A 12,929-nucleotide genomic window follows, 5' to 3' on the forward strand; every position below is an offset into this window, starting at 1 on the left:
GACAGGAATTAAAATGGAATTGACCCCAACTGACAGGAGGCTGGGGAGGGGATGAGGGCTCATAATGACTGGAATAAAGTGAATGGAATGGTATAAACACAAGGAAATTGTGCATGTGTGATGTGTCAGTGCCATTCCACTCGTTCCATTTCAGCCATTACTAGGAAACCGTCCACCAGCTACCTGTGCTGCAGCTCTATCCCCATTTATTCTCATCATAGGTTTGACTGAACTCATGGCTACATGTCAAACTTACTGAAAAAATACACATGGAGACCTCTTTCTTTTTCTTACATATTTTATTATTATTATTATTTTTTTTTTTAAATCATTGCATCATCCTAAGGAAAGAACCGTACAGAAGTAAGAGTACCTGTTTGAGACAACTCCGAAGCAAGCTGTACACAGAAAACAAAATAAAGAATGTTGCATCTGAATTATCTAAGACAGACTGGAAAAAGATGAGAAGAAGAATCTTCCATACATAAAGATTGTGCACACCACAACCAGGAGAGAAGACTCCCACTGGTTCACCAACAGTGCTCCCTCTGAGTTCAATTGCACTTTGGTGTAGAGTAGCTTTATCAGACAGTCTGGTTCATGTCCATTTTACCGTTTTGAAAAAAGGGAAAAACATGACGCCAAATCTCGCTACAATAAGAATCATATTATCATACTGTACTTTGATTTCTCCAAAGCAAATAAAGGCTTGTCAAAATGTACTGTACCGGACGTGCATTCTACAACTGTCACATGATCACAAACACCACCTAGGATGAAATCTACATTGAAGGGTTGCAGAGATTAGATAACAGAAGTAAACGAAAGCATCATTTTTAATTGAGTCTGTTTTGAATGACAGAGAGCAAGTCAACGAATGTACTGCATTTCTCCATCTTAGTGAGACGAGGATGACCTCTTAGTGCAAAATCAAAACCCATGCCTCTTCTCATTTCCAATTTCCAAATTAAAATGTACTAGTTGGCTAAACCTCTCTCTCACTCTTGAAAAGCAGTCTGAAAACTAAAGCCTCCCAAATCATCTATGGTGTAATCTACAGCCAAAACCTAACTTGAGATTTGCGACTAACTCCAAAAAATGAATGTATTATTATTATTATTTTTTAAATCTCCCATTGATATCAATGCACGATGTGCAAAAACGCTCAATTAAGATTGTCTAAAGTTAGGATTTGTGTCATCGATATGTGTCAGAAACATTTATTCTAATGTCAAAATTTACAACAAAGTGTAAATAGGATAATTTTTGTCATAGGGTCAGTCTGGTCTAAAACAGAGTTTGGAACATCCGTGTGTCACAACAGGTAAATGAATGTTGTGTTTTGATTGGACGATGTCCATTTACCCACTAACATGGGATGAACAGCTGCGGTGATTTCTCTCTATCCAATAGCATAGACAGTAAGGCAGACGTGCTCGGAAGACAATGCGTCTCAGATTTTTTTAAACTTGAGAAATACTGCACCAAACACCTTCAGTCAGATTTCTCATTTTGCAACTAAAACATCCTCGGCCAAAAAGTCTAAATGAATGACAGATTTCTTCTTATCCTAGATTCATTCTGGGATTTTGAGGGGAAATAGGCTTCCAGTGTCTAATGGGGGACAAACATTATTAACCAAATGAGGAATCGGTCAGGAAACACACCTCCAAGACTGAAATCGACCTTTTTGTCATGAGAAACAGAAAAACACATGCATACCGGCCTGTTCAGCATCTCCTTAATGATTCTAAGCCACCCAGGGACCATTCTGCCCTGGGTGCCTTTAAAAAAAAAGAAACATATTTTGTTCTAAGCAGATGATGGTAACAATTCTTCTTTTGTCATATTGAGGGAGCACTGTTTGACAAGTAAACAACAACATCTAAACAAAAGAATAAGCAGTCATAACATCTTCAAGTTTAAAATGACAGAGGAAAGAAATAAATCAAATCAATCGATCAGTCATTTTTAGTGACAGACTGATTGATTCTCAAACGCATACTTGCTATTTGGTTAATTAGATATCGTAAACATTTGTACTTTTCTGTATGGAGGAAAATATTCAAGCTAGCTTATTTGATAGATTCTGTACGGTTATCATTAACAAACAAAAACAAACAAAACAAACCAAAACAAACACTTGGACAAATCAATTAGCTTAAAAGCCTAATTAAAAACAAACCCTACTCAGGCACCTTAAAGGAACACTTTCTAATGCCATCATTGTTCCATGTACAAAGGTCTGTTATTCACCGAAGGAGTGTTTCTGATCCATCTACATTTGTACCTTAACTATTGTTGTTGGCAACATGTTTGGATGGTATAAAGTATGTGTTTTCTAGTGCATTTGGGGGGACTTTATCCAATGATTAATAAATGCCCCGCTCTTCGAATTATACATTATTTTCATACCATCTCAAACACTCCCCTGGTGAAACTTTCAAACGGCCTCCTTTTGCTAAATAAAAAACACAACCAGAATCTCAAACTGAGAATACATGTTCATGTCAAAATAAAAAATAATTGCCACCATGATCTGAAATAAATGAAAATAAAAAAGGTGCTTTCCCCATTCTATGGACAAAGCAGATCTGTATAGGAAAGTATTTTCTGCTCAGAAAAACAATCTTATCATCTTAAAAATATACAGGCTGTAGTCTAGATAGCAGCTAGTCCCAGTGTTGGTCAGCTCTGTTGTCACCACCCTTGGTAGGATAGTAACAATGGAGCTTTGCTGAAAGACACTGGTGTCAAGGCTACTGATAATCTCGACTCAGACTTGATACAAACACATATGTGTGAGTTGGTTAAATGGGGCCAAGGTTGACCAATCAGTATGATATCATCATGGACAACTAGATTGAGAGCTGCATTTTAAACATAGATGAGCCTGCCTCCTCTTCATTATAATTATTGTGGGTCAATTAAAATCAATAGAACCACAATCAAAAAAGAAGGAAAGCTTGCTGTTGATTATGATAAAGCTCAATTTCTGGAAACTAGATATCACTTGGCCCACTGATGAAATGCTGCTGTGGCACGTCAATAGACGTGTTACCATCTAAGCTCTGATTAAGTTAGCTTCTGTTTCTGATCCGTTTCCAGCATAATTAAATCAGAATATATAACCCAAAAACAATATGTCAAGATATATTTCAATATATTTCTTCCAAATATGATTCAAACCTAAATATTCATCAAACGTAATAAATGTTAATGACTTGTATTCAGTAAATTATATGGTAGAAGTATGATACCTTATTACAAGTATTTTGTACCAGAGATAAGCAATAATGGGTAATTCATCTGATCATTTTGAAGGGTGCTTGGACACATGCTGTTTCACGATAACAGGGTAAAGGACAATTCAAAGCAACTTCTGCTCCAAGTCAAAGCACAACAATGGTCAACTCACCCGCATCCCTCTTCCGCAAACCAATCTCATTGGGCATGACCACTGAAACACGATCACTGCACAAATGTTAACATTAATGTTAATGCACGTGACGTTAATGTGACTCCATGACATTCATATAGCATTAAAGAGCTGAGGACCGACCAATTATACCGATTGCATATTAGCTAGCTTCCCTTTCATTTGGTTTGAAACGGGTCACCCATTTTCAAATGGGAAATGGGTAGGCCTGACACAATCAAAACCAGACACGGAACACAGTTTTATAGTATATACAGTTAAACAATTGAATCATGAAAAACAGCAATAATGGACATTAGTCCCTCTTGCCTCAATGTCAATTTCAAAACAGGTTCAGAATACAGGCTACTATTTCAAAGTTTGTCATGCCTCCACCCTATGTATTGTGTAAGGGGACAACAACATTTTTTTTCACTTTGATTCACAAAGAAAGTCAGATAAAACATCCCTGACATGAGACGCTTAATAAAAAAACACTATCATGGCTTACTGAGCTTCACTGACATGGTTTAGGATTAATTCATACTTTGTAGACCTAGACACACTAAATTAAGGAGTGTGGAACAGGAAAGAGCACATTCACAAAATGATGGTCCGACGGACTGTAAATAAATACGTCAGTAGCTGGGTAAACTGGATCTGAATTCACAGGGTATTGATGTGAAAACACAGAAATACTGCATGCATTCAATTGAGTGCGTATCGAATGAGATTCGGCATATTAAACAAAACGCGGTGTTGGGCTACGACTGTGTATTCACATTTCTATCCACTCTAGGTTTGATTCAATATACAACAAACCCCAAAGGAAACTGCCTCGCTCACTGAAGAGCACCAAGCAATAGCCCCAGTCACAAAAAAAAGAACAAAAGAGAAGCATAACTAAACAAACAACCTCCATAACTCGCAACACACACACACACACACACACTAAAGGAAAGACGATAACTATGCTCATTTGTCAGTTCTCTTCAGGGGTTGACATTAGTTGCCTGGCTACTCAGACTCCTTGCTCCAGCCAAACGCTATGCCACACCCCCGGACGGTAGTTTCTTACGCAATACCTCCCCGACCCGTCACCGAATGCAAATATATTCAGGGACACCTGATTGGTCCAGAAACCGATGGGTTGGGCCAGAGCCAGAACACGTGGGTAAAGCGGCAGTTTGAAAATTTGTCGTTGGCTTTGACACTAATTGGTTAGAGACAATCTAATCGCTGATTACTTTATTTTGCACAACGCCCCTCACCACAAATGACTTCAATGATGGTAGTCTCGGACTAAAGTATGTAGTGAACAACAGAGAAGTGGAAGAATTTAGTGCGGGTCGTCAGGCTATGACATTGGCAAATGCTTTTTAAACAAAGACTACAGTACACTGTGGCTCTGTCTACAGGAGAGAAGCTCTTCTGACATAAAGACAAGAGCTAAGTAACGCAGACAGAGAAGGCACTTCTTAACTTTGTGATTCACACTCTTTTATATCCCTCTCAAGACACCCAACTAATGTCACTTTGAGTTTAATTCTTGTCTAGTCTCCTGGCCAAGAACTGTGCAAAGCACAATTAAACAGTACCAATGTATTTATCCTTAACATCATTTTTGTCTCCAACCAACATTTGTACCATCTAATTTCCCATAACTAATTAACCAATCCACTTGAATGACTGTTCAATTGCAATATTTACGCATCATACTTAATCTGTATTACCAAAAGAGCGAGAATAAATCACACTTTGAGCAAATTATCATGTTTAGAACTGCCCAAAAAGGAGTGGCCATCATTCTACAAATGTTCTCAACTAATCTAAACGCAGCACTTAAATCAAGTCACCAAACTTAAATCCTCGATATCCTCAGTTTCATTACATGATGTTTCTTTAAAAGGGAAAACCATTCAATAAAATAGTTTAGATTTTTTTCTGTTGATACAGTCCTAAAATGTTTTGGGACTGTATCAAGTGGACTAATGAAAAAATATATACCAAAGATAGTTTGGGTGGATTTTCACTTTAAGTCAAGAATCAACCTTCAAATTTTGGCTGAAGTGTATTCACACAAACAAAGTGTATGCTATGGAAAAGGAATAGAAGCATTGGCAGAGTAAGTCCCTGAAGCCACACAACAAAAGTACTGCTCAGTACCCGTGGAGGGATTCACTCGACAGTGAGTGTGTCTGTAAATCTCCATGTATTCTTATTCACTTACTATTGTTTGTGCATTATACAGGTCTACGACATGAGACGTACACACTTAAAACAGCACGAGTACTAGGGCTAGTGTCTAGGTACTATCCAAAAGAAGGATTTACATGCATTCTGTACTTATAGAAAATCTCTCGAACCTCCGTGGTCATGCTCAAAACGGATCAGATATTTTATTTGCTACATGAAAGACATCCTTCATTTGGCTCAAGTTTAGCTGGATACTGTGCATCCTCCAGCAGTTTCCCCTGCGGGGGGACACAGTTGGACTGGAAAGCATTCAATACTTTCTGTTTGCATGGTTACGTACAGCAAATACAGCTTTTAGACTGACAGTCACACTGCCTGTTACTGTCTGTAGATATATGGGTCATATAACGTTCATCTGGGGTTTTTCTTATGTACAACAATGTTCTACAGCTCTGTGAATCAAGCTTGTGTCAAATTAAAACAACAGTCAAGCTCAAAGAGGAAGTACTGTGAGTAGTAGTAACGCTGTGACAAAAGCAAACGCTTGTGAGAAGAACATTGTACTAGACAGGCTTCCTAGAGACTAAGCCATACAGCACCGAGAGTTAAGATCCAATAGATTGATGCTCTGTGAGTATATTCACGTAGAAATAAAAACACCAAGAATACTAACAGTAATACCATAGTCAATCATGGCTACAGGCTACAGTATAAAAGAAAGCACTGGAAGCAGAGTTGGGGTCAATTCCATTTGAATTCCACTCAATTCAGAAAGTATATTAAATTCCAATGTAAAATGTTCCTCATTGAAAAGCATTAAAGATCATTGGAATTGGCATTTCAGTGTGCTTCCTGAAATGACTGGAATATAAATGGAATTGACCCCAATCCTGACTAGAACAGAAATGTAGAAATGAGCTTGGAGGGATTTCTCCACTAGCCATGATTAAATGAAAAAGGGAAACTTGAATCCCTTTAGAAACTGTATTCATCAATACACTATATATTTGATCTATTGTGAATATCATCTATATATTCACAATACACCAAATATATCACATCTCTTTTCATAAAGAATGTATATCTTACAACAAACTGGAGGAGAGCCCACGGCAGTTTCATGGAAATTGGACTTAAAAAACAATATCTATCTATGTATCTATATATATATATATATTTCTAAAGCTGTAGTTTGCTTTCCCTCCCAGCACCAACCCACCCACCCCACAGTCCCCTTCTTTCCCAACACAGGCTTGTGGTCAATCAAGGCTCTCTATGGCACTTAAGCAAGCTTTTTATAGAATCTAACAGTTTGACCCTCCACCCCAGCCCTCCTTTTCAGCACCATGCATCTGAAAGCTGGCATCAACTTCCCTTCCCCCAAGAATCTATTCTACATCCAGTATCTTTACCCTCCAGCTTCCCGACTCTCTCCTTTCCTCTCTCATTCCCTCTTGCTCTTCTAACTATGGTCTGAAAGCTTGTATCATAACTGTGTGCTTATGTTGTTTTTCGTCTACCAACACGTCTGTGTTTTTTGTCTCATGTTTACTGTGGCTGGTACTGTAGTACATAGTGTGCTTGATTTGCCATGCTTTAGAAGCTCTGGTCTCCATTGGGGGTCGTCATGCCATGCTGCCCCTCATCTGGGGTGCTGCTGCTAGGTCTGGGTGAGGACCGGGTAGGCCAGGGTTACATTCAGCTGGTCGTTGTGTTGGACCAGGGACTCGTGCTTGTAGTGGAGCACCAGATCCTTCAGGGAGCCATAAAGGTTGTAGGGCTCGGCGAAGCCATAGCCTTTGTCCGTCTTGTAGATGACGCAGTGTTTGGTGTCGCCGTCCACACTGGGGGAGACAGAGCGATTACAGTTTTATGCAAACAAACAGAAAGTCAAATGTCAAATGTTTCCTTAGTAATTAAAAACAAAAACAACATTTTAGGTTATACGTTAGGGTTGGTCTGAAGCCAAAAAATTAAGGAAATTCACAATCATCACAAGCCCCAACTTCACCCATGCGCTATTAAGGTTTTCCAGGGCACAGCTTTGACCTACTCCACACTATAAAAAACATCCTGTTGTTTTTACGGTAACTTACTGGCAGCCAGTTACCTGTAAGTTACTGTAAAAAAGGTACAATATATTATGTAAAATTACAAAGCAACTGTGAAGTTTAAAATGTACTGTTAAACCAAAGTTTCAATGGAATTAAAGGTAGAATACTGTACTTTTTATTTTTCACAATAACTTTACAGGTAACTGTCTGACAATAAGTTACCGTAAAAACGACACAATTGTTTTTACAGTGCAGTAGCTATGTGGGTCTCCCCTTTGTTGTCTACTGGTGTCCCCTTAAATCAATGGCACAGTGTACAATTGTCATTTGAGGGGATGCCAACAACATTACTTAAAATTGGCAAGTAAGAATAGAGATAATGTATGTGTATGTTAGTTACAACCACACACTATATTCCTACTTGCCAATTTTTCAATAGATCAACCCATCAATGAATAATCTTAGCTCTTTCGACAGACACAAAAGGCCATGTAACACATTGAAATAAACACTCACACTACAGAGCAGGCATAGGAGCCCTTCTGCGTCTGGCTCTCTCGGATGAGGAAGGTGCCGTCACACTTGTCCCTCAGCAGCTCCTCTGCCTGGGTGCGCTTGATGTCGCCCATGTACCAGGTGCCGTCGTCGTGGTGGGGCGAGCCTTCGTCCTCCTCCACCAGCCAGTAGGAGCTGTAGGAGGGAGATAAAAAAAGAAAACAGATTGAACCTTTATTTAGCCAGGTAGGCAAGTTGAGAACAAGTTCTCATTTACAACTGCGACCCGGCTAAGATAAAGCAAAGCAGTGCGACACAAACAACAACACAGAGTTACACATGGAATAAACAAGCGCACAGTCAATAACACAATAGAAAAAAAGAAAGTCTATATACAGTGTGTGCAAATGGTGTGAGGTTGGCAATAAATAGGCTATAGTAGCGAAGTAGTTACAATTTAGCAAATTAACACTGGAGTGATAGATGAGCAGATGATGATGTGCAAGTAGAGATACTGGTGTGCAAAAGAGAAGAAAAGTAACTAAAAACAATATGGGGATGAGGTAGGTAGATTGGGTTGGCTAGTTACAGATGGACTATGTACAGCTGCAGCGATCGGTTAGCTGCTCAGATAGCTGATGTTTAAAGTTAGTGAGGGAAATATAAGTCTCTAGCTTCAGCGATTTTTGCAATTCGTTCCAGTCACTGGCAGCAGAGAACTGGAAGGAAAAGCGGCCAAAGGAGGTGTTGGCCCTATGGGACTCCCAATCATGGCCGGATGTGATGCAGCCTGGATTCAAACCAGGGAATGCAGTGCCTCAGACCGCTTAGCCACTCGGGAGCCCTAAAGATGGGGGGGTTTATGACTCATTATCTTACTGGATGTCTTTCTAAATCCTTTATAACAGTTTTAGGTTTATTATTAGATGTATTTTGGTGCTGCAGACATTTGGGGAGATGGTGCAGAGTTTAAAAGCCTTTGGCCTTTTAGGGAAAGACAACATGATCATCGTCAGTGGGCAGAATTGGTTGCAATTATGTAACTATGTAATTTTATAAAATGTATTTTTACAACCAGAACATGACATAAATTTGACGTCAATACAGAATACAAGGCAACAGTTTCAAATTCAACATTTACAGATGGTCAGATGTGTAAATGCCAGATGGGCTGGTTAATTTTTAGCCTATTACGGCCTGTCCAACAACTTTTTTTTAGCAAAATTTTAATGGGGGTAAAATGGGCGGGTGTATTAGAAATGCCAGAGCCAATTTCTGGTTCCAGTCCGCTCCTGCCCATGTACGTAGCTCTTAACAAGAGATCTAATCACTTGCCAAACATTCCTTCTTCATCACTTACTCTTCTGCCTCATTCTTTATGCCCAGCCATTCATTAATCTTCTTCTGCCTGGTCCCCTTCTGTGTCAACCACCTGCAAGACCAAAGAAAGAGAATTTGACTCCATTCCTCTTCAATTCAGTTCACAAATACTCATAGAAAAGAATAAGAAGCATAACATAGCATTGTATAGCATAGCATCGCATAGCATTGTATAGCCTAGCATTGTATAGCCTAGCATTGTATAGCCACCCAACCAACATGTCCAGGTGGGGAGCAACGGCTCTACATGGTTATCTTAGCTGGTACACATTTGGGTTGACCTTTTGGGCAAGACATGGAAAAACCGAGTGTATATAGTCAGGGTCTGTCTATGGGACCCAGTTGGGCCTACTACCAGGGTCGCACATGGGAAAACCCATGCGGACTATAACATAGATCCCAAATGGGCCCTTTACCATTTATAAAGGGGTTATCTGGTGTGAATATGGCCAGGGATTGTCTCTGGGACCCCGTTGGGCATAGCACCTGGGTCATGCATTAGAAAACCTCTGTGGGTTATAGTGTGGGTCCAAAATGGGCCCTGAATACTTTTTAATGCGCTGTAAAAACGCCAACTAATGAAATGTAGAGAAGCTAAAATAACAAAGTTGTGTCAACATTTTCATGTTCGTGCGGGTTTAATTGTTAACACTAGCTAGCTAATGTTTGGCATTGTTTCTAGTAAGCTAGCTAACGCTATGTTTCTAACTCAAGACGAGCTGATACAATGTGGCTAGCTAGCTCAAAAATCCTCCTTGTTGTCGAGGTAGCTATCTAGCCCCGTCACGAACATACAGGGCCTTGGTTTATTGTTGAGCTAGTTCCTGTCAGTGTTGCCAACTCCTCAGTAAGGAAAGTAGCTATTGGCTGTCCTAAAAGTTGCTAAATGATGTCATCGCCTAATTTGCATAATTGACCATGTGCATGTAATTGTGATGGACGCTGTAGGAGAGAGGGATAATGTCTTGGGAGAGACAAAAGTGAGTAAAAAAACACCCTAAATATGTTTAGAACTACAAATGAGCAAGCTGCAGAGAGTGAACAAGAACCAGATATTGAGGCCATACTCCTCCTTCAGCACTTTATGGACCCCATTGTTAATCCCCGTCATAACAGAGGCATTGTCAGTCCCTATCTCCAGGAGATTCTCTTTTTTAAGAAAACACTTCGAGGAAAGCCACAACAGCACAGGCTTTAGATTTGGCATCTCCTCCCTCCAACTCAACAAGCCCCAGAAAAGTTGATACAATTGTCTGCTTGGGGTCACTAAAGTACCTTAGCACAACCCCCAGGTACTTAGAAACACTTACATACGTGGACTCATCGAGGAGGCTGAAACGCTGGTCACCCACATCTGCGACCAACTTTTTCAGAAAGTATGGTGCTAGAACACCATTAATCATTTCTGTGCACTTTGAAGTGGGTAGCAGCAGTGGAGTCTGAGAAAGCAGCTCTACATACTTCTCCAATGTGATCACATGCCAGCATGGAACAGTGTTATAGCTAATGCCATGGTGGCTTCAGACTTTATTGCAGAGTCAATTTTTTAAACCATAAATGGCAGCTTGTTTTGGGTGGAACTGTTATAAGGCTTTGCATTTTGAGTATGTTTTTGAGTTGTCATGTGTTTTTTTTACATCACTAAGTTTGGCGTAGAAATCAGCCTTTACAATACAGGCAGTATGCCAGTGTATCATCTCCAATAAACGGCTTCAACCAGCCTTACAATACAGGCAGTATGTCCGTGTATCATCTCCAATAAACGGCTTCAACCAGCCTTAGAATTCAGGGTTTGATTCCCACTCCTTTCTGTATTTTTGAGTGTACAGTTTAGACTGAGACATGATGAGCTAGCCAGCTAGATGTTTAGCTTATGTCACAGAGAGGCACACACACAGTGGATAAGGTGAGTAAGTGACTGAGGCTGTCTGTGTGAGTCAAATGCAGTGATTTATTTATGTGCAGTGATTTATTTTAGACAAAGAACATTTTACATTTACATCCCGCCCTGAATATAAGCCAGGGCGGGATCAGCCAGCGACGGCTTCCCGCATGTGCGATTCATTTGCAGTCTGGACGCGGAGGGGTGAACATCTCCTGCTCTGACTGCAGCTGGGAGGGACTGCTGTGCGAGGACTGGGCCGCCTGTGACTTCTTTGGGACGGGGATGGGGCCCACAGCAGCACCCGCTGCTCGTTGAGAAGAGTAAGAACGATACGTGCTTTCACGTCAGAGTCTCCAAAAGTCTCCAATAACACCAGAAAAAGTTGCTAGATTTGTCGCTAGTCGATTTTTTGAAAATGTGTCGCTACAGGGGTCTGAATAGTTGAGTCGCTAAGTTGGCAACACTGATTACTGTTAGCTAGCTTGTTTTGCATGGGAGCCAACAAAAATGGCTTGCTTGCTGAACAAGCTTGTGTTAGTAGTAAAGAAACACTCATGACATGTTTGAACCACTGAGTTGACTATGTCGTTTTTTGTGAGTGTACATTTCTCAGTAGCTAATTATACTGCCCTCGCTGTATTTATCGTCTGTTGGCTTATTCGGTCCAAGTTTCAAGCCATGTTAATTGCTACCAAGGCAAGTAGAATCTGAATCAGAATGACGGCTGCCATTTGTCAGAATGCTGATGAATTGTTCAGGAATCGCTTGGCAAATGATTTGCGATTCACATGCTGTAATATGCTGGGAATGTATTATTTTTAAGGAATCAAGTATTTTGTTGATTGGAATCAATTTAAGGACTCAAGTGTTGTTTGTGGAATTTGTAGTAAAATGAAACTGAAATTAGAAATTTGGCCTCCTACACTAACTGAACTAAAATGAATACCATGTGTAATTATTGAGCTAGATAAAATCGGCTTGTTAGAAAAGACTGTCCAGAAAACATATTCTGAATGGTCCAAAATATTAAAGAGTCTTCCAAATGAAAAAAGTGCTGATCTGATTGGTCAAAAGACAAATTAGTGGAAAAAAGAAACAGAATTGAACTACCTGTGTAAATGCAGCCCATGTTGTAGCCCACGTGGGTTTTTTCCATGTCTGTCCCAAAAGGTTAACCCAACTAGGTTCTAGCTAAGAGTCCTTGGTTAAAGACCGAATATAAATGTACGGGCTGGGATAGTATAGCATTGTACAGCATAGCGTTTTCTTACACCAGGTACTGGTCCCTGATCTTCCTTAGCTGCATGAGGTCTGGTTTCAGGCTGTTCATCCTCTTGTCAATCTCTCTGTTGTCGGTTGCCTGCTGTTTCAGGTCCTGCTCCAGCTTCCTCTTGCTGTCGTGGATCTCTGTCACCCGAGACTTCAGACGCTCCGAGTTGCTCTGGATCCTGAAGTGAGTGGGAAGAAAGCTCCATAACAGTTTTTGCTCTGGGGTTCATTT

At 40.2% G+C, this 12,929-nt stretch overlaps 1 pseudogene; it reads right to left on the reverse strand.

Moving 5' to 3' along the window:
• Window positions 1-280: 280 nt before the first annotated feature.
• Window positions 281-12,929, reverse strand: part of LOC115103245 (phosphatidylinositol 3-kinase regulatory subunit gamma-like) — a 49,329-nt pseudogene continuing 36,680 nt past the window's right edge.

Source organism: Oncorhynchus nerka, linkage group LG20, assembly GCF_034236695.1.
Source record: "Oncorhynchus nerka isolate Pitt River linkage group LG20, Oner_Uvic_2.0, whole genome shotgun sequence".
Classification (NCBI taxonomy): domain Eukaryota; kingdom Metazoa; phylum Chordata; class Actinopteri; order Salmoniformes; family Salmonidae; genus Oncorhynchus; species Oncorhynchus nerka.